This window comes from Euprymna scolopes, chromosome 4, assembly GCF_053919585.1.
Source record: "Euprymna scolopes isolate OS-2025 chromosome 4, ASM5391958v1, whole genome shotgun sequence".
In the NCBI taxonomy this organism is placed as follows: Eukaryota; Metazoa; Mollusca; class Cephalopoda; order Sepiida; family Sepiolidae; genus Euprymna; species Euprymna scolopes.
Genome location: NC_136485.1, coordinates 16,941,921 through 16,966,095, shown reverse-complemented (window position 1 = coordinate 16,966,095; position 24,175 = coordinate 16,941,921). Strand labels below are relative to the sequence as shown.

Genomic DNA, 24,175 nt, shown 5'->3' with positions numbered 1-24,175 from the left:
TATCTATCACCTTTGTTATACCATACAAACATTTCATAAATAAAGCTTTTTTGCAAGGACTCCCTATATATGTAACACAGTACCAGAGGACTTCTTCCTTGCCGACTACGACTTAGTCATTTTAAAAATAATCTCAATAAATCTTTGTCAGTAAGCGTCCTTATAAGCCATCAAACTTTCAAACTTAATTCGTATTTAATTTTCTCGTGTTTTGATCTATATTTCAATTGGAAATAATCTCATCTCGTTCACTGTTGTAATATTCTCTAACCGAAAACATGACAAAAATAGGACACTGCTCCTAAATTGGTCATACAGACTTTCTCTCACAATCTCTATTCATTTTGTTAGTAAATATGTATATAGTGACGCATTATATTAAATCGGCATAATATAAACTCTTATCCTAGAAATTTTGTTGGCTTTAATCAGCGGTGACGAATAAAATAAAATCACGGCACTAATTTTCCCAGAGTTGTCTATTTAAATTCAAATAGTTTATTATCTCGTTAAGTGTCAAAGACAATAGAAATATAATAGTAGAAAGGAGTACTGTTAGATAGTATGACTGTTGTTCGAAGTATTTCGATGCATCGGCCACTGTTTTCATATGGAGTGCCATTTTCACAACGTTTCCGTCGATATAACCTCCGATCTCCCACACGGTTTATGTTATCGAACTGGAGAATGTTTCTGTCGAACTCGGGAATTTCAACGTATGAATCCAGATAATACGAATAACTAACCGTCATCTCAAAAAATCAAGAACGAAATGAAATTGTGTTATGTTCTAAATAAAATCTAAAATTGATCTAATTTGGATTCTTTAAAAAATTATCTTTGTGGCAAATTTTACAGTTTCGATCCATCATGATGTGATAACTTGCATGAACTCATGTTGTATATTTCTTAGCAGACCAACAAACATCTTTTCCGTTTGGATAGATGCAAAACACACACTTTTATGCGTATAGACAATTAAACTCGGTACCAAAATGTGGCTGGTTACCTTTAATGCATCCAAAATCAAACTCCTATCCTTACATCATCAACGCTCTGATCCCCATCTGGCATCAATTGTGATGGATGGCTCTCGTCTGGGTGAGGCCCCGTGTTTTGACAAGCTTCTGGGTTTGACCTTTACTCCTGATCTAAAATGGAACACGTACATCAAGTCTGTTGCCAAGGTCGCTGGAAAGATGGCGTGATCCTTCTACCGCTCCAGATTATATCTTACTACTGATGCAATTCTCTATCTATATAAAAGCCAAGTACGTCCAAGGATGGAATACTGTTGCCATATCTGGGCAGGAGCTGCTAAAATACCTATCCTGCCTTGACAGAGTACAAAATAGACTTCGTGGCTTAGTGGGGGGTGCCCTTCTCTCTACCCTGCAACCTCTCTCCCACAGAAGAGACGTTGCGAGCCTATCCTTGTTTTATCGTTATTTCCATGGCAGGTGCTCCTCTGAACTCCAATCTCTGGTCCCCCCTCACTAATCTTTCACCTGACTACAACTTGGATGTCTTCAAGTCTAATATTAACAAATTCCTAATGAACCGCCCCCTTAAGTGAACACTTCATCAAATCCCCACACTAACGTAATGTACTTGCAATAACCCTTATCCTTGAGTGGCTTCCAGGCCTTGATAAGTGGTGATCACTGTTTAAAAAAAAAAACTTACTCGCGTCTTCTTTTTTTGCTCGGTCGCAGTTTTAGTTTCATTCTTCTTGTAGTCTTATCTTGAAAAAGGAGTAAATAGGTTTAGTTATTTTGTTTGACAGCATATCAACCCTTTTCAGGTTATTTAGCTGCTTTATTAGAAACAGTTTTTTTATGCTTCAAGTTATTTATATCCGTAAATATGTATCTTTAGAGTTTGGTTTGGTTTTGTTGTTTTATGGGGTATACACCCTTTTCGGGTTATTTAATGCCGAATCCAGTAATTTTTGAAATAGTATCCGTGTTGCATCGTTATTTTATAAAAGGTTTCAAGCTCTTTATATCTTCAATCGCTAGTTTGTAGTTGTGGTTTGGTTGTTTTATTGTGGATTTTATCGTTTGTTCTCTGCCCTCCAGTACATGAATGAGTTTTGCAATGGGAGAGGGAAAAAAGGTTACAGTATTAATGTTGGGTACATTTCATGTTAGGAAACCAGCTAGGAAGTGGGCGAGATTGAAAGAGAAATGGGAAAAAGGAAAAAGGAAAAAGTAGGCTATTGTTTTTATTTTTAGTCTTGCAGCGCATAATGAAATTTTGCAAAAGGAATTAGAAAAACAAAAAGCGTCAATGTTGGGTGGATTTCGTCTCAAGAAGCCAATATTTTCAGACAGCCTGATCTGGTGGCACCAGCCAGGAATAAATACACGAGATGGTAATTTAGTAAACAAATATAAAATCAAAGGACACTTATACAATCAGAGGATACCAGTGAGACTAGTCGCCCCAAGTATTAGAACAATCCGATAGGAAAATAATTCTCCTTAGAGCGGTGTTTGTTCCTGTTGTGCATGAGCATCATTAATTTCGAATAAGTTAAAATATTATGGTTGGCATTCCTTTCCCAAATATATTTCTAGTTAGAATGCTTTCTAGAAAGATATCCGTTATTTATTGGAAGTGTAACATGAAGTTTTCTATAATTCTTTAGTAACAGTATTCATGTGAAACGAACAAATTCGAATTTGCCACATCAATGGTTTCAGTTTGTGTCGTTAACTACTTAGACACCTGCTGTTTATGGCCGGGAGCGTCTATCCATGCATGGGACTATTATGCTAACACTTCTATCCATTATTATTTTATGTGTGCGGTCATCGTATGACAACATGTATGAGTCAAATAGCACCTTGCATTCTTTTTATCGTATACAAGAAATGATTGTTCTTTTGGCAAATATAAAATACCACATGAGTGGTTGCTTTTTCTGTTAAACAGGCAAAAGTATATTCACTATCTTTTGTTTTCCATCATTTATTTCTGGGCATATATTTACTTCGCCTACTTCTTTTTCTATACCTTTCTCTCTTTCTTTTTTCCTTCTTGTTCTCTTCATAATGATGTATTTTATCCATGCCGACATCATTATTTGCGAATTTCTAGAGAGTAGAACGCAGGTCAGAGACTAATTGACATCGGTCGACATCAGCACGTTAAAAAATGCAAAAGAATATAAAAAAAATCAAGATGGCTGATGCCGATATCAAATGACGAGCCAGATGTTCGCCTTTAAAACGCCAGCGACTAAGGTGATACCAAGTTTTATTTTACTCATAGTTTTGCTAAATGAAAACGTTTTTTAAGAGAAAGCTATAACAAAAAGAATTCTCAGCAGTGAATATATTTAAAATAAGTTTCAAAACATCTTTATATACGAAAGCTGTAGCGTAATATGCATGAGATATTTTTTCAAATCAAAACTTCAAACGAATGAGCGAAAATCAATGGAAATAAGTTCAAACCAAGTAAGTACTATTATTTTGCTTTTCTTTATTCTATACGATAAATTAATATTACAAACATCTCAGTTTCTACTGCTTTTCTTCTCATGTATATAATTAGTATGAAAGTGACACTTGTAGTACATTTGCCTTAATTATTTGTATTATATATACATATATATATACATGCATACATATATATTTGTAGTCATCGGCATACTGTCCTGTTTCGTTGTATCACAACTCATCAGTGCCGCTAGACTAGCACCTCTCCCAAGCCGAGGATTGAACCCAGAACCATCGCGTTGACAGTCAGCAGTTCGACCCACGGGAGCGGGGCCCGTAAATAATCTAGCCAAATGTCTATTTAAACAAACATCCGTCCACCACTTGTGCAGTGCTCTAACCGCTTTGTTTATAAACACAGAGCGAGCGTCGCATTTTTCAGCCAATCAAGTAGCAGGTGAGATTACTTACGACAGTGATCTACCCAAAAAAGGTGGCTTAAAATATTTGTAGTCATCGACATACAGTCCTGTTTCGTTGTATCACAACTCATCAGTGCCGATAGACTATATATATATATATATATATATATATGTGCGTGTGTGTGTGTACTTATCAATTAGCTCGTTAAAACACACGTTATAGCAGTTTTAGTTAGAATGAGGGCCTTTTGTCAAATTGATAGTTGAATAGTGTTAATTTTGACTCATTTTTAAATTAAATACTAATCCCAATGTATCCCTTTTAATCCCTAACCGTGCATCTAGTGGATACTATAATACTTACTTCGCTGCACATCATGATAATAAGAGTGCATACACAAATCCGTCCAGATATGTTTGTAGTTTTCCTAGAGTAAATGTGTTAATGTGTTGATTAATATCTATTAAATTCATAATCTAAAACCGCGTTGAATGTATCCCAAAATATTTTCTTCGCTACATCTTTTTATAACAAATATTCACACGAAATCTCAGCCAGATCTGTTCAGTAGTTTCCCGGGAAATATGGAACGGACAGATAAACAGATATATATCTCTTTTTCTGTCCTCCTGTTCAAAGTTTGCTCAAAAACTACTCGGCTTATCTGGCTTGATTCTTATATATATATATATATATATATATATATATATATATATATATATATATATATATATATATGTATATATGTATATATATATATATATATATATATATATATATATATATATATATATATAAGAATCCAGCCAGATCAGCCGAGTAGTTTCTGAGCAAACGTTGAACTGGAAGACAGAAAAAGAGAGATATATCTGTTTATCTGTCCGTCCCATATTTTCCGGGAAACTACTATATATATATATATATATATATATATATATATATATATATATATATATATATTGAGGGTTCTGACAATGGTCCTGTTGTTAAAACTTGGATCTGTAGGGAGCATTAGTTCTACAGCAGCGCATCTCTGATCTCGCTTGTTGAGCAGTATGTCACTTTAAGACATGATAGAAGGCTTCTATAACTCTTGGGATTTGAAAACCACTGGCCAACTAGTAGATGATCTGCAGTAAAAAGAGAAAACTGGTGTTCACCAAACGGAAATGGAACCATGTCGTCTTTTTCGAGGGCGACGATTTTATCGTTTCACCTTGAATCGCTTTGTGCGTCAATTTATCGAAATTATGTTCACCTGCCTTTGTATTTGTTACATGATAAACTTGTGTATTATTCGTTGACCTCTGATGGCATAAGCGACCTTGAAGCTAGATAATATACTCCTAAGTCATTATAGCAATATTTCTGTCAATATTCGTGTTCGTTCGAGCATGGTTAAAGTATCGACAAAAACAAGCGAATGAAACTCTCCAATAATCGTATATTTTAATAACAAATGTTTAATGCAATTATATAAGCACTTTTTCTCTTTATTGTCTTCACTATTAAAAAATGTCATTATTGGAAAAATGTAACCCCTCGATTTATTATAAAATATAAAGTAATGAGATAAACTACTGATCCGTTTAGTCTTAGTTGCAAACACCAGATAAAAAAGTTCTCTAATTGCTATTTAGAATATGCGTGTCTCTTTTTTGTTTTTCGCTTGAGAATATTTTGATAGATTTTTTTGTTTAAATCAATGTGATAATAATCATTACCCATCCCTTATGATCTACAAATCATAATATGGTAAAATGTCAGTGGGTTTCTGCGGTTACGAGGTGCCTTAAATAAGTTTCCAGACTTTTTTCTTATAAGCACATTTATTTATAGTACACACATGAAACTCTAGTTCCTTTCAAAGTAATCTCATCCGGCTGCAATCACTTATTATTCTGTTCCACAAACTTCTAATAGATCTTCTAAAAGTCCTCTTGTGTGAGCATGTCAATGACTTTGGCCACAGTCTCTTTCATTTCCCCAGTTGTCTCATAACGACAACAAAGTAGCAAGGCCTGGACTGTGTGGAGAGCTAGGAACTGTCTTGTCCATTTTGTGCAATAGTCTGTGAAAAGGATGGAGGTGTGGACTGGTGCATTGTACTGGTTGAAATGCCACCGACCCGATTTGAAGACTTCTCGCCTCTTCGACGGAAACCCATTCCTAGACGTCCTTAAAACCTCAACATGGGATTCCTTGTTGACTGCCGTCCAGTGAGAACTCAGTGCATGTAGATAATGCCTGCACGGCGATAAAAAGGTATCATCATATGTTTCTGAGTGGATGTACTTTGTCTGGAAACTCTGTCTCTTGGTCTCTGATTCCTAGCAGTAGATTCAGCTTTTATCACAGGTCACCAGAACTGCGTGATCTGAATTGGTCAGCTCGACTGTTTCGCTGCTGTCATGACAATGTCTTTCTTTCTTATGTTTTCCGGGCACCCTTGGGATAAACTTCGCACAAATCTTCCGCATCTTCAGTTCCTCGCGAATAATTGTGTATACAGTTCCCACACTGACATCAAACTGTGCACTTATTGTCTCTATAGACACACAACAGTCCTAATCCATGAAATTCTTTATGGGGTTAATCAACTCTGATGTTCGTATTCTTTACTCCTCTCCCACCTTTCATCATCTCTCACAGACTCCCTACCTTCCTTGAATCTTTTATGCCACTCAAAAATTCATGCGCAATTATAAACAAGATTGCTTAAAAGCATTCCTTACGTTTCTGTGGTATGTTTTTCAATTTAAATACAGACTTTAATTGCATATCGTTCTTCTAAATTCCTCACGTTAAGATTGCATTTTTGAAATTCACCAGCTGTGACAATCAGGTTTTAGTAAGGTGTATTCCAATTCTTCTTGGAGCTTTTCATTTGGACTTGAAATCATAAAAATTGTTCACTCATCCATTTAGATATATAGCAACAACATACCGAATTTTCAAGGGTTTATGACAATTGTAAATGCCTGTACAAAACGTCTGGAAACTTATTATAGAAAGCACCTCGTAATTGATGAATAGCAAGTGTGCTATACGGCATAATCACTTTGACATATCGGCTATTGTTAGATCACTTAGGTTAAGCCACGCTTGGTCTGGTCTATGCCAGATGTGTGACTATTTGATAATAGCAGATGCTGTATGACACAACTAGCTGTGGGCAAGTAGCTTTGTTAACTGTTATAGCGTGAGAACGTTGGCACAATTCTTGAATGACAGACACCAAAAATAAAATCACGGAAGGTTCACCTCAAGGAGTGTTCATAAACTATAATGATAATAACGCCTTAAAATAAGTATTAAATTCAGTTCATGATTAAGGCGCAATGATATGTACTAGTGCTGTGATAACTTATCCAACATGTTCAATAGAATATAAGTCATACATCAATATATTATTCAAGTGTCCTTCCATTGCTATTCGGTTCATTGTGTCGTCCGCTGATGACATATTGTCTACACATTTATATGTCTATTCTACGTGTATAACCGCACGATACCGCCTGGTTTCGTAGTTTTTGATAGGGCAAGTATTCACAAGAATTAGAGAAAAATGATCTTTTTAGCGTGTTCTTTCCGCTCGTTATCACCTGAAAAAAATAACTGACGTGTACTGTTTGGCTTGATAGTTAATCTTGTAGACAATAAATAAAACCTCCAGTCGCCAGTTCTTGTTTTTACAAGAATTATATTAGCAAATAAAACTTAGAACTATAGAAATTATATTTTCATTCATAAATACTTATGGAAAACGACTTATAATTGTAAGAGCATTCTCATTCATCCGTCCTCCTCTTGAGATCTAAGATCCCACATGTTACAACCTAAAAAATGTGATGGATTTTTATCAATATAACCGGAACGCTTAAAATTACAGCTTACTAACGGCATAAGAAGAAGGAGGAATTTGAAAACCGGAAACATTATTCAGATGTTTACTTTTCTACTAGGTACAGAGGCGAGACTTTCAAGTGGCAGATTAATATCCTCTTAGCCCCTTAGTTTATCGTGAACCCCAAGCCATTCCCGAACCTATAGGAATGCAACCAATTTTTACTCTTCTTACTCGTCCCCCTCTCTTTTAACCATGTTATGTTATGTCCTTTTCTGGCGTACAAGAGTTGGAACTGACGTACAATTATATTAAACTAACCCAACTGGACGTTAAAAAATGTTATCCCACTAAAACTGTACTCAGCCAATACGAAACATAAAAATACATTACATATATCGTTCTATTGTTTTCAAGACATGCATATATTCTGTTTACTTTCAATAAAACTGAACTAATACTGAAATCAGATTAAAGTACTAATAATGCCATTACCAAAATCTTTATTACGACTTGTGAAACGATTTAAAAGGAACATGAAAACAAACAAAACTGAACTGCTTGTTCCTGAAAAGCTAAACGATTGACATTACAAATCCATTTCTAACATTTAATAATTGTTGTACTGAAATCACGACCTAATTACTACCTCTTGACAAGCGGTTGTAATCATTTGTAAATTTTTCTTGCAACTACAGGATATTGGCAAATAATAATTATTAAGATTTAGTATATTCTTACCGATTTATATGGAGAATTTAACCAAATTGTGTGTCAATTTCGTTTTTATTTTGTATTTGGTTTCATATATTTTATTGTAAAGTTATTATGTTTCTTATTATTTTAAATAGTACTGCCCATATGTGTTTTATCTTGATTAAAACTGAGTTTTTGCCGTTGTTTTTACTTCGACTCTGAGGCCTACTTTATCATCTCATTATTCATGCCATGTTTAAAGTGTCCATCTATGATCTTGTTTTAAAGTGTTATAGCTAAACATTTATATATAGATTTACGTAACTATTCTAATATATATTTTAGATTGTCTAAGATGTACAAGACAGTAAGTCGCTGCAAAGTATAATGTATGACGTCATCTCAACATCTAAAGGCCAATTCGGCACTCCTATTTTTACGGTATAAATAAAAGATAGGGTCAGAGAACAAATTATAATTAATGTCAGTAATTAATTTTAAGTTCCTTTTATATTTAGCTGCTTATGACTGCTAGTAAAGTTCGTTACTCGCACAAACTTTCCTCTCTTCAAAGAAGTGATAAATACGAGCAATAAAACTGGACGAAAACATTGTCATAAATGTACTTTCTATTTCATTTTATCGATTTGTTTTTACTTTTTAGAGTATACTACAATTTGTGCGTAACATTAGATGGGTTTGCTTCTTACCGGTTTTGTGCAGAGACGCATGCTATATAATTTATACAATTAAATCGGTGTGACGAGGTTTCAACGAGAAGCAATATTTTTAGGATTTTAGGAGGAAGGTGAAACTTTGGAGAAAGGCAGAAATAAACATGATAAATTTCTTTAAGTATTTTCATAGCACGTGGATGCTCATACATATTAAAAACGGTTCATGTTTATAATATTCGCCTTAAATTTAGATTCTAAAAACTTGGAATCAGAGAAAGGCATTATATTTCAAATGTTCGCATTCATCTCTCTCCCCTTTTCGTAAATCACATCTCCTTTCACACCCTCTGACTTTCTTTTATTTCTTAGTTTATGATTCATCAACTTTGTCTCACTCTTATTCTCGCTTTCTGTCTAACTAGCGGGGGATATCCGGCGATGCCCGGGTGTCTTGGGGTAAATCAAAACTCCGGGGGGGGGTGTTAAATAATAAAAAATGTTTTGGTAGGTAAGTATGAGAATCGAACCCGTACCCTTGAGTTGGAAATTAATGTGTGAAAAAAAAACGAACGACGTTACCCATTAGGCCACCGCGACATACATACAACATGCTCAGGTTTTAATTTATTTATTAAACTATAAAAACAGGCGTGCGCAATAAAAGTTAACTCTACTGCTTCCATTTGACCTAATAAAGAAGGTCAAATAGAAGTCACGCAGTTGTTTACCCAAGTTTGACTGTTTTTGTTTTTTCCCCCAACAGATGTTGAGGGGAGGGGAACCAGCTCCCAATTGTCCAGATTGAATAATAATTGTCTGATGTACAACATTGATCAAAGCTGATTGCTTCTGGACATTTCCCGGCGCAATGCCGAGGACTCGTTAACTTTGAATTAGTTTCGCTTTTTATACGAAAAAGCCTCATCAACACGCGAGAAGCCTTGTAAAAGTCGACGTAAATAAATCTAGATGCGACGCACTTTCCCAAATCGTACATATTATTATTTAGGACCCATATAAACAGTTGTAAGCGATCGTAACGCCCCCGGAACCGTATGCGAGAAAAGCCTTTTGAAGACATACACGAAATCGTCACACACATTTTGCCTTTTATATATATAGAAGAAGAAGAAGAAGACTACTTCACTCTGCTTCTCTCTAACTTTATGTCGTGGTCTTTCTACATTCGTCACTCTCACTCTATATCTCTATCACTCCCATTCTTTATCGCCCCCCCCCTTTTTTCACTATTTAGTTTTATCTTCTTTTTTGGTAGATTGTCATGAACGATGACAGGAACTCACTCTCTCTTTCTTCTCATATATATATATGATGATTGATGATGATTGCAACGTCTTGTCAGACGAGTGCCACTCCCTCAGGCACTGAAAGTCCATGAGCCGAAAATGACTTTAGTCCTGCCGGCAAAATTCACACGATCAAACAGACATGACACTGAAGACGGTCACTAGTATACACATATATACATGCACGCATACATACATATATTCACATACCTACACATCCTCCCATACATATAACACACATATATGAATACATACATACACAATACATAATACACATACATATACGTACATAAACATACACAAGACGGTCTATGACATGCATATATATATATAAATGCAAATATACATATGTACACATACACACATATTTATCTGTAAACATACACACATATATACATATATACATGCACAATACATAATACACATACATATACATACACATACGCACACATACACAGGTACATACATATAAATACACACATATACAAATACATACACACATATACATACATATACACATATGTAGATATATGCACATATATATACATACACTTACCTACATATATATATACACATACATAAATATGCACTCATACATAAACATGCACATACATACATACGCATATACATGCATACATATACATACATAGATACATGCATATATACACATGCACACACATGCATATATGCACATACACACGCATGCATATATACACATACATACAAATCATTTATATATAGGTGTGTGTGTGTGTGTTCGTCAATCAGAGTCGATTATGACAATAGACAACTACTTGTGTGTCCGCAGGTGGCTGATCAGTCCAATCCGGGCGCGGAAGCCCCTGCCACATGTTGGACACCAGTGGCTGAAAACGGCCACTTCAGCATCTCGGGCTTTTCGCGCAGCGCGCTTCTCTTTTGCATATTCAGTTCGTCTTGCCTCCGCGAGCAGAGAGCCCTCGTGTACCAAGCGGCGCCAGGTCGGCCTGTCGGAAGCACTGCTTTCCCATGATTTCACGTCAATGTATAGGATATCAGAGTGTCTTTGAACCGTTTGCGCTGTCCACCAGCTCTTCTCATTCCGCACCGGAGTTCACCATAGAGCAGTTGTTTTGGTATGCGCGAGTCTGTCATCCGATACACGTGACCTACCCAGCGAGTTTGCGCTTTGCGGATCGTAGTGATGACGCTTGGGAGCTTGGACCTCAAGAGAACATAAGTGTCTGTGATCTTGTCTTGCCAGCGAATGTTCAAGATGTTCCGAAGACATCGAAGATGGAAGTGGTTTAGTTGTTTTTCGTGACGTCTGTAGAAGACCCACGTTTTACAACCATATAGAAGAGATGTCAGGACCACTGCTTTGTACACTTTGACCTTTGTGTACTGCTGAATTCCTCTTCGTTCCGAGACTGTTTTCCTTAGTTTGCCAAAGGAGCTGCTGGCCTTGGCAATGCGGTTGGTGATTTCGATGTCGATGTTGGCAGCACGAGAGAGTGTACTGCCAAGGTAGGTGAAATGGTCTACTGCTTTCAAGCTCTGACCATTTACTTGGATGTTAGGTTCCTGGTACGTGTTGCCAGGAGCAGGCTGGTGCATGACTTCTGTCTTGCTCATACTTATTGTAAGACCGAAGTTCTCACATGCTGAAGAAAATTTGTCCACTTCCAGTTGCATTTCATGCTCTTTGGTGGCATTGAGAGCACAGTCGTCAGCAAAAAGAAGGTCTCTGATTACTGTTTCTTTGACTTTACTGGCAGCTTGTAGACGGCGGAGATTGAAGAGCTTCCCATCACACCGGTACCGGATATGGATGCCAGGAGTAACTTCCCTGAAGGCATCAGTCAGCATTGCCAAAAACGTCATGCTGAAAAGCGTTGGTGCTAGCACGCAACCTTGTTTTACGCCGTTGGTTACCGGGAAAGGGGCTGAGATGTCAGCGTCATCAGTTCCTCGTGCCATCATGCCGTCATGGAACTGTCCACAATATTCACGAACTTGTCCGGGCAACCAAACTTTGACATGATCGTCCACAGGCCTTCCCTGCTCACTGAGTCGAAAGCCTTCGTGAGATCAACGAAAGTCATGTAGAGGTATTTATATTGTTCTTTGCACTTCTCTTGGAGTTGGCGAGCCATCTGCACAGAGCAGGGAAGATGTGCCTGGTGTCGTTGGTCCATAGACACACTTCAAAGACTCGTAGAAACGCTTCATGTCGTGTCTATCGACGTGGCCTTGGATCTCATCAGCTTTGTTACTGAGCCAGATATCTTGCATGGTGCGCAGTTTTTTCTGGACTTCCACAGTAGGTGGATCTTGAAGAGCCGGTGCTTCTCTGTTAGAAGATTCTGTATCTCCGCATCATTCTCATCAAACCAGTCTTGATGGTTTCTGGTTTTTGGATCCAGTACCCGGAGAGCAGCGGCGTGGATTGTCTTGCTGAGAGACTCCCAATTGTTGGAATCGAGTTCAGGGAGTTGCCTTCTTAGGGTGATTTAGAGTTCTTCCTGAACTTCGGAGAGTTTTAGGTTGTCGACATTCATTCGTTTGACAACTTTTTGACCTTGTGGTCTTCTTTTGGGCTTTATTTGCAGTCTGATTTTGGAAACAATGACGCGGTGGTCTGTGCAGCAGTCGGCACCGCACAAAGCTTTCGTCACGAGCACATCTTGATTGTCTTAGGCCTGACGATGAGGTAGTAAATCATGTGCCAATGCTTGGAGCGAGGATGCCTCCATGAATTTTTGTTTCTGGTTGGGAGACGGAACATTGTGTTTGTTAAGGTCAGTCCATAGGTGGCACAGGTCCTGAGCAGCAGAAGACCATTGCTGTTGCACTTTCCTATCCCATGATGTCCGATGATACCTGACTACGCTTAGTGATCCTTGCCAACACGGGCATTGAAGTCACCGAGGAGAAGGAGCTTGTCGTTCTGTGGTACAGAGGAGAGGATGGCTTCGAGGTCTTCATAGGATTTGTCTTTGGTTTCTTCGGGGTTGGACATGGTTGGAGCGTAGGCACTGATGATGGTTGCAAATGTTTTCTTACTCAGCTGGGGCTATAGCTTGAGAGTCATGAGGCGATCGTTCACGCCTTCAGGAATGATGTTGAGTTTGCCCACAAGATGATTTTTGATGGCGAATCCAACGCCGGCCTCGCGGCGCTCTTCATTGCTACGTCCGCTCCAGAAGAATGTGTAACCACCGCCAGAATCAATGAGCTGACCAGTGCCGGGGAGCCGCGTCTCGCTGAGAGCAGCTATATCTACTCCATTTCGTCCGAGTTCTCTGGCAACTAAGGCCGTTCCATTTTCCAGCCTTCTGGTCTTCGTCGTGGTTGAAGTTGGATCGTGTAGTGTTCTGACATTCCAGGATGCCAGAATGAGTTTTTGTTTGTTCTTTTGATTTCTACCGCAAAGAGGGAATCCCACCAGCCGCTGGCCAGGTTGCAGTGGAACAGGCCATGTTTGGAGCACCTTTTCTAGCTCCGTCCTCAGGCTAGGAGGCAAGCAGAGCTGATCATAAAAAGGACTGCTTGGTCGCTCAGGTGGCTGTTGGACCTCGCTGCTGTTCCGAATTCAGAGAAGAACGACCATATGGCCTGAGCCGCCTATGTGCAGGTTCGCAGCTAGCAGCTTCCAGTGATTCCGCACCTGCTACCACTGCTGCTCGCCCATCACCACAACACTTTTGTAGTTGTCAATGACTCGCGCTGGAAGGAGATTTGCGTGAAGGAGGCTTACACAGGACCAACCTCACTCTCTCTTTCGAAATAAGCCTCGCCCAGCGGCAGGGCGGAGCCGAGACAGCTGGAGACCTATCCGGATGTAAAAGCTGCCGGAGGGATGCGCAGTGCGCTGGCCAACCGCCTGAGGGCCCCACTCCTGATTTTCTGTAGAGGTTTACTCCCGTAGGTGGACTGTCGTCCAGGACTGATGAGCTCCACCTGACCAGCTGTAACCCAGCGAAGGGAGGCTTATGGATACTGCACCTTGCCCAGAGGTGGCCCAGCACAGCAGCAATAGAGAGGTAGTGACATTCTCCTCAGACACCAGATCTCCTGATCTGGGTCTTGCTGCAGGATGTAGTTTAGTGTCATACCCAGGACTAAATATACATAGGTATATACATACACACATACAAATACACATGCATATACACATAGATATACACACATATACATACACCTGTACATGAACAGATATACACCTATACATACATAGATACATATAATGATGGCAGATCAATTATTACATGCTTTCAGCATTTCAGGCCTACACGCGTCACAACTGTTCCATGGCTGAGGGAGTATATATACACAGATGGTGTTACAGAGTTTTAGCTTTGTACGACAGCTAAATCTCTCTCTCGGTTCAAAATGTTGACATCCAGCAATAAGCAAGAGCAAAATAGCCGGCAACAAGTAAAACTACAGACCAGCTTAATGCGGGTACTGGTCTCCTGCTTTTCTTTTTTTAAATCTAAGATTTGCTTCTCCTAGAGGGGTTACCTTCACCACGGCTTACGGGAGCCCTCTCCACCCCAAATACACATGGCAATAAACACATGCCTACATACAGATGTACGCCAACATACGTATGCATGTGCACACACATGCAACCATAATCACGTAAAGGAATACATATACGCACACACATACATATGCCTATACATACGTTCACACACATATACATGTAAAATACACATGAAGGAGCATTCCAAAAGTCATACATAGTAAGTGATCAGCGGCTGGACCGTTTTTGTCCCTTTTCCTTCCTGATCGTTTTCCTCCTTCCTTTTTTTTTAAAATAAAAAGTTTGTTTTAGACTCACACATATGCAATGCATGATAATGATGATGATGATGATGATGTTTACAAATTCACACATAATTTTCCAAATAACTCAACATACCAATCTACGAAAAACAACAGTGCAATTGATATGAATTACAGACGGTTGAATTTTTTTTTAAGTTCGTTTTAGACTCAGACATATGAAGTACATGATGATGATGATGATGACGACAAATTCACACATAATTTTCCAAAAATACACACACACACAGACACACACATACATATATATATATATATATATTTCATTTTCCAATAATATTGTTTTCTATATAAGCTCCAACTAAATTTGTTGAAGTTTATCTTATCCCCATAAGTCTCTTCTTATAGAATTGAATTTACTATTCTCCTACCTCTCTAATATATATATATATATATATATATATATATATATATATATATATATATATATATATATAACTACTTCATTTATTCACATAAATTTAATATACGAAAGATTAGATTTATGCGTAAACTTTAAGTATTTACTTCAAAAGTGCTCAATACGTAGGTAGAGCTAGTTAGTAATTTATAAAATATATATGGCGATTAAGCTACACTGAATATTCTGCGTTTCATCCAACTATAGGATTCGTCAGGCTTATGCGCGAATTCTGTCGTTGCTTTTTGCTTTTATATATGTTGAGGATTTCTAGTTGGCCAATCAGCTTTCTAGTATCCACCGCGCCCCTTCCTAACAAAGGATCTGTTTTAGAACTAGGTTAGTGGTTTTAGGTGGCCGTTCTCCTTTTTTTTTATACATATAAATATACCTATGTGTACACAATAATGCACATATATATACATATATACATATATATATATATACATATATGTGGGTGATCGTTTATGTATATTCATGTTTATTAATTTATTTATGTGTTTGTTTTCTATTGTTATTGTTAGTTTTAGAGCTATTTTGTATCGCTATCCTAGAGTAAGTTTTATTTTGTGAACACAGTTGTTTGCTAATAAATACTGGGAACTCAAAGAAAGCGGACATTCGCCGGTAGTCGAATGGAAAATAATGAGACAAGCTACCACATGCAGACATTTAGGCGATCCATGTAAATTATGCCTCCATGAAAAATTTTCTATCCTGTACTTTAAAGAACCTCAAAATCTATTAAACTGTAGGCGGGAAATAGCAAACAACTGTGTTCACAAAATAAAACTTACTCTAGGATAGCGATACAAAATAGCTCTACAACTAACAATAACAATAGAAAACAAACAAATAAATAAATTAAATAAACATAAATATATATAAACGATCACACACATATATGTATATATATATATGTATATATGTATATATATGTGCATTATTGTGTACACATAGGTATATTTATATGTATAAAAAAAGGAGAATGGCCACCTAAAACCACTAACCTAGTTCTAAAACAGATCCTTTGTTTGATAAAATACATGCCCATTGGCTGATAGGAAGCGGCGCGGTGGAGACTAGAAAGCTGATTGGCAAACTAGAAATCCTCAACATATATAAAAACAAGAAGCAACGACAGAATTCGCGCATAAGCCTGACGAATCCTATAGTTGGATGAAACGCAGAATATTCAGTGTAGCTTAATCGCCATATATATTTTATAAATTACTATATATATATATAATATAATATAAAGCTGAACGTCTCTGGGTGTGTGTCTGGTCACGAATGGGCTCCTATATGGTTGAAATTTTGAAAAAACTGATTACATATAATGATAGATGATGTATCGAGGATCAGGTATGGGTATGTTTGATCTGGCAGAACGGTGGTTTATAAAAATTGTGGTGTCTGCGTTCGCGCCTGGCCCACAAAGTATGGAAATAAACAATGAAAAAAAAACGTTTACAAGGGTTTTTGATATAGATGTACATAAGAATACTTTGATCAGTATGTTTCAACTTAACTAGGGATGGTATAATAAAATTGTGGGGTCTGCGTTCGCGCCTGTTATCCATGGAAATATGGCACAAACTTTAACAAAGACTTTTCATATCTATTTTCGTAAGTATACTTTGATAATTATGTTTCAGTTTGAAGAAATATGGTATAATAAAATTATGGGGTGTTCTTTCGCGCCTGACCTCCATAGAATATAAATATGTCACAAAGTTTAACAAGGTTTTTTTAAAAGGGGTGAGGGTCCATAATAAACCGTTAACGTTAATCTTAATTCACGTTAGCTTTTATTCATTTTTTTAGTTGAAGCATATTGTGTCGAATAAATTCACCTCATAAATTAACGTTCTTATTAAAGTGAAAGCCAAAAAAAAAGGCGGAACTTTAGAAAATTCTCCACACAAATTTGGCATAACTCTGTTTGTTTTTCCTTCTCCACTTTCACGTGGCACTCTTTCGACAATAGATAAATAGATAAATAATAAAAAATAAGAACGTTACTTGTTATCGTGTCAAAAGAAGGAAAAATCCTGCTCACGTGATTACGTGTCTTTTTAAAAACATTTACATAACCTTTTTATTTTTATTTATACATCTGTTTAAGCTTTTTTGTCAGTGTACTAGAACGAATTCAGTTGATTACAACCATTTCTGCGTGTTCTTTACATTACAATAGTACAACCATGAATCCGACGGTGCAATACTACACCATTCAATACTGTAAAACTGAAACGAAGCTGTTCTGATTGAAAAGGACGCTATTTGTTTCTTATTCATATTTATATCGATTCTTTGCTTAAAAAAAACTAAATAATTACTTGCCTACTTTTTTAATATCCCATTTTACTGTTTTGGATTGTTTTACTAAAGTCAGTAAAGCTTCATTATTTTTAAAAACTGTTTTTGTGTCATTGTTTTTCAGTATTTCGTCGATATTATTTACCAAGAGTGTTTAGCAGAAAAGCCAACAAACGACTACCCGAAAAAATAAATATACAAGAAATAAATGTTACCATAGTCAATAAATGTTCAGTTCATGTGTTTTTGTTTTGAAATAGTTTTTAATGCTCTTTACCTGAAATAATTTCAGCGAACCGAAATTAAAACGACATTTGAGGCGATAACTACTTAAATGAATGTTTATATAAACTAGACATGCCATAATCGAATATTTCTCAAGCACAAAATAACGGAAAACATTAAAATATGTTTATAAATATTTCTTATCTTGACGAAACTCTCTTTAATTGTTAACACAGAATTCTCAGGAGCCCTTCCTTCAAATTGAAAACGGGGCTCTCCATTTCAAAGTTGCTGTCGTTTTGATTTTTGTTTAAACCGGTTTGTGAATTAAAAAAAAAATACAAACCAATGAACTTTTCTTCAATAAAAATAACTTTTATTGACTATAGTAAAATTTATTGCTTGTATATTTGTATTATATATATATATATATATATATATATATATATATATATATATATATATATATATATATATATAACATTTTCTCTTTGTAAGGAAACATCATTTTGTTGGTCACTCTTGCCTACGAATAGAAACAAAGTTGATATAAAAAATATATTTTCGCAAAAATTATCTTTACTTTTATCATATTTTGCTTAGGGTAAAATTTTTGAGTATCAAAACCTATCCCTTTACAACCCCTCCTTTTCATAACCTATCATACTTTCATCAATCACAGTCCATTTTATGTAGGCTGTTTTTGAGCCCAGTCAACGACGGGTACTTCTGCTAGTATATATATATATATAAATATATATATATATATATATATATATATATATATATATATATATATACACACGCAAGTTTTAATGCTATAAACAAAACATTACTCTAGCCATATGGTAATCCATATAAATGTTTGTTTTAACTGTATTTATCGCGGTTAACGTTGTCTGTGTGGTTTTGTTTCTTACTAATAGAGTTGGAGATGGCTTCCTGGCCAGGTTTGACTCTCTTCACTGGTTTTTCACGAAAAGATGACCCACTAGTATATATAGGTATTAAAAATAATTATAGTAATACTCATGTCAGCCCTTTTAAAAACTCGGTTCTTATTGTTGAGCACTTTATGGCTGAGACTAAAGTCAGTCAATTAAGCTCGCATTTGCAGATCATGATCTTATAATAATACGATCACTCTATCCGTCTAGACATCCATATAAATGTTAATTTCAACTGTATTTCTCTGTAGTTAACGTTGGTCGAGTTGTTGTTTCTTGCTATTAGAATCAGAAATGGCTTCGTGGCCAGGTTTGAATATCCCGACCGGCTGTAATCGTATATCCATGAACTAATGATTACCGAAAGAATGAAACACTAGTAGGTTTTAATAAATAATTATATATATATATATATATATATATATATATATATATATGTGAGTGTGTGTGTGTGTATATATAATGTGTGTGTGCGTTCGTGTGTATACGTTCAATTAGCACCTATTTTTATCGGCTAATAACCGAATCATATTTGTTCCAAAATCCCCTAATTTCAAGTGTGTAGTCAAAACATTGAGAGAGTAATTCAGTAGAGGCAATTTCGTACACAAACACAGACAAATAATTTTCATTTAGAAACTTACAGACCGCCCGGCGTTGGTCTGTCGTAAAATACGGATAAATAGTATTTCTAAATTCATGCAGATTATGTATTTACTATTATAGAGACAAAGCTCTATTTCATATATATATATATATATATATATATATATATATATATATATGTGTGTGTGTGTGTGTGTGTGTGTGTGTATATATATATAAAATACAAGTATTTCTATATGCCTATAGTGCCCTAAGATAGAATTAAAAAAAACAAGTCTTTCTCTCTCTCTCTTTCTCTCTCTCATATATATATATATATATATATATATATATATATATATATAAATCACAAATGCCTAATTACTCGCTCTGTCTCTCACTCTAACTCTCTTTCTATTTCTATCTGCTTCGTTCTCTATATATCTGTAAAAAAAACCTGTCGCTGTCATCTTAACAATCTTTATCTGTACCTTTATATTTCTGTTTCTCACTTTTACCTTTCATGTAGAGGCACGATTCCTGTCAATTTTTCTCATACAGCCACCTTATATATATCTATGTATATTTAATCTTTATCTGCCTCCTCACCTATATACGCACATTTTGGAACTGGTTAGGCTTAATATGGTGATAACAAACACACAGCAATATTCCACAATTTATACGATCAGAAACTAGTCAGATCTTACCTGGATTTGGTTATTCACCTTTTTTTTCCTAATGTATTTTTTAAAGTGATTATCTAAAGTACAGCCTTTTTCTAATCAGGTAAAACAATTTGTTCAATATATCACATTACGTCGAAAAATCAAACTGGCAATGAAAGTTCAAAATAGTTCACAGTGCGAGTGTTCTTTTTCTTCTTCTACTAATCCTCATTCAGCACATTAGTAAATTTAGGACGACGATGATAGACTCGGAAGAATCGAGGTTATTTAGTACAGGACTAATCTCCAATCTCTACAATTGCGAGGGAGAACGTGAGGGAAAAGTCGAGAGAGACTGAGGAGGAAGGAGGGAAGACAATAAATAAAAAGTATTTTTGAAAACTCAATTAATCTTTAAGAGGCCAAGAGCTCTTCAGGATAAGAGATTAACGTTTCAAAAATATATTTGCTTTCCATAATAAAATCTTTTTAATTCGTTAAAGAAATAACCGAATGAAATGTTTGGCTTCTTAGCTACATTAAGCGACAGCCGGGAAACGTTTTTTTTTTTTTAACGATGTGGTTCAAATCCTGAACAAGTATAAGGTTTGACTGTTATTTTTAAAATATTTATTTCAACACAGTGAGTTAAAAACGACTATTTGTTGAGGCATATTTACGCATGCAATTAAGCTGCACGAACAAGACTGGTGTGTGCGATATAATTTGCTGTCAGAAATAATGTTCAGTGTTCAAGTATTTTAAAAATGGATTTTTGATATTAAGTGTTAATAATATTATGGAAATTTTACATTTCAGCCTCATCGAGGGTATCTCTAATTCGAAAATCGTCAAGGAATTATGAACACACGCTTTTTAGCTTCTCTGCATCTGTGAACAAAGTGGGCTTAATTGCGTATGATTAAACGAAACATTTTGATAACACTGAACACGAGTAAACATGTACGAAATTTGTTAATACAAATTAAAATTACTCATCCAAAAAATTGAAGCCATATATTACAAAATCGGTTATTCGAGCAAAAAATATGGATCGTTATGAGATGAAATTTATGCATTTATCATTATGCTAAATGCGAAGTAATCAGCGTTGTTTTAAGCCACATTTGTTTTTAAGATAAATTAATTTCAATTTTAATACCGTAAATAGATAAGTAATATTCTTATGGATAAAACACGTAAAAATTCATATTTCATTGCATGATCTCTTGTTATTTTTTTCTACATGACGAAAGTAACTTTAAAATAGATTAAAGAGTTATGTCATATACTCAAAATGAGAGAGGACGAGAGAGAGGGAAAAACTCATGTTTTATTGCTGAGTTAATCACAACTGAATTCATTGGTTATTTGTTTCGGAAGTTTGGCTAATAAAGCGAATAAAAACGATATTTGTATTATTTGGATTCTTCGGACTACTGTTCTCATCTTGAGTGTCATATTTATAACGTTTCAGTCGATGTAATCTTCGAGCTTCCATACTTGCATCTTGTCGAGCCCGGGAATGTTTCCGTCGAACTCGGGAGTCCGGACGAAATTTCGAACGAATTTGTTTATTTACTTCAAGGGGTATCATGTTCCGTCAGCGATAACTAAATAGAGATTCTAATAATTCGCAATTGTATTTTCCTGTTTCCCACATTAAGAATGGCGCACTAGTTAGAGTTCTTGGAAAAATCAATTGTAAAGTAATATTCTCCTGAAGGTTGAAAGTTCAATTCTCAGTGTGACGACAGAAAAATACAATTGTGAATTACTTAGGATCTTTATTCCGTCATGGCTGACTGAACGAGAGTAAAAATGGAGAGGACACATTATAAGAACAAAACATAAGTCAACTTTATTAGAATGAAAGATATATTCTTGAGATATTCAACTCGTTATTTCAATGTAAATCTTATTATTTTATCGATTTTAATCAGTCAGTATTGTGCTATTCCAACGTGATGAATATTTGTCACAAATGTCTCGAGATTTTCTACATTGCTTTAATCGTGTACGTTTTGTTTAAATTATCGGTCAAATAATGTTAACTCGTCGATTTGATATAATGATAAGAGCATTTGATAATGCGCCAGGTAATTGAGGTTACAACCTCAATCAAGTAATAAAAAAAACGCAAAAAAAATGTTTCCAAAGATGTTTCTGAGATTTGAATGTAAAATCCAGAAATGGGTGTTTGAAAACAATGGTTGCGAAAACTAGATAGGATTACTGAATGATAAGCTGAATTTAAATAAAATCTTGGCTTTCAGGATTTCTAGGTTATCTTTAAAATAAAACGAAACATGATTTGAAGATGACCTGAAACCAACGTTTATTGTGTGTACCAGTAAGAATGTTCACATGAAATTATTTGTGGGAGAATTACAAAGTGAAAGACTGATAATGTTATTCAAGAACATTAGCTTCCATTTGGCAATGCTAGAAAGATTAGCAAACGCTGAACAATATGAAAAGATCGTGTATTTAGACTGTGTGTAAATAAGATAAAATGGATAAACAATATAGTAAAGTACGTATAAGCTAAACACTTGAAAGCTTACTGCATGTTATAAAAATAGACAATTCGGAAGTCGTTACGAGAAGTGAACAACAGAACTCATTCATTAACTTTCATTATTTGAATTATTCGGACTACTGTTCTCATATTGGACGCTGTTCTGAGAACAACATCTAATATTTGAAGAGTACCTACTTACAATGTCTCCCCATGGGACACAGTTAAAGAATAGGATCAGAAGGAAAAAAGGAACTAAAACAAAAATTGTCTAAGTCGTGAAAGACTTCTCCACCACTGAGAGAGAACAAGAAACCGAAGTGCAGAAGCTGAAGAAGAGATACAACACTTTGATCTTGGCCGTATATCTGAAGAGTAGTTAAAATAATACAATTATCGACTGTCATCTATAAAATTCAGAATCATCTATATATATAAAAGCGAGAATGTGTGTATGCATGTTCGCTTTTTGTGTATGTCCAAGAAAGGCTTTTTTCCGAGAAGCTCTCGGTCGGCTCACAACTTCTAAAACTTTTTTATATCACATATAAATCATAATGTCTACGAGTTAACAACGGAGGTCGCCTGTCTATTTAATTTGCTCGACTTTGAAAAGATAAATATTGAACATTTTTCGCTCGCCGAATGTGGATCCAGCTTTTTCGTATAATAAATGCGACACTAATTCTGGCGGTATTTTTCCGGTCGCGATCGCCGGAAATGTCCGAAAGCAATCAGATTTGATCAATGTGGAAATATTTTCCTTATATCAGACAATTGCTATTCAATTTGGATAATCTCCTTTTTATGGGGAGCTGCCCCCCCAACATCTTGGGAAAATAAAAATAAAAAAAGCCCTCCTGCAGTAAATAAAATACTACCCCGCAGTCAAAGTTGACCTCATTAAGTCATTTAAATCGTGCACCAGCCAATTCTAAGTAATTAAATTAATTCAAACGTGGCTCCGTTAGTATCTCGCTGTGGCCCAGTGGTTAATGTCGCACTTTTTTTTTCCACACTTTAATTTCCAACTTTGCCTCAAGGGTTCGGGTTCGATCCTCATACTTACCTACCGAAACTTTTTTAAATTTTACCCCCCCCCACGGAGTTTGGATTTACCCAAAACCACACACACCTCCAAACACCCGGGCAACGCTGGGTACACCCCCCCCCCGCTAGTAATAACTGAAAAAAAGAAAACGAATCATGAACGGAAACATATATAATAATTATATAATCTTCTCGATGAAGACCTTCTGACATTTCAAAGGTTTT

The 24,175-nt window shown here is 35.9% G+C and overlaps 1 protein-coding gene across 2 annotated transcripts in view; it reads left to right on the top strand.

Annotated features, from left to right (window-relative positions):
• The window catches only part of LOC145266863 (uncharacterized), a 504,991-nt gene that overhangs the window by 138,365 nt on the left and 342,451 nt on the right, over positions 1-24,175 (top strand). Inside the window, exon 1 of one of the 2 annotated variants that reach the window (XR_013864786.1) lies at positions 3,073-3,467. The exons of the other annotated variant lie outside the window; for it this stretch is intronic. The gene's annotated coding sequence lies outside the window, so the exon portion shown is untranslated. Of the gene's footprint in view, positions 1-3,072; positions 3,468-24,175 lie in introns of those variants that run through there. 2 annotated transcript variants of the gene reach the window in all.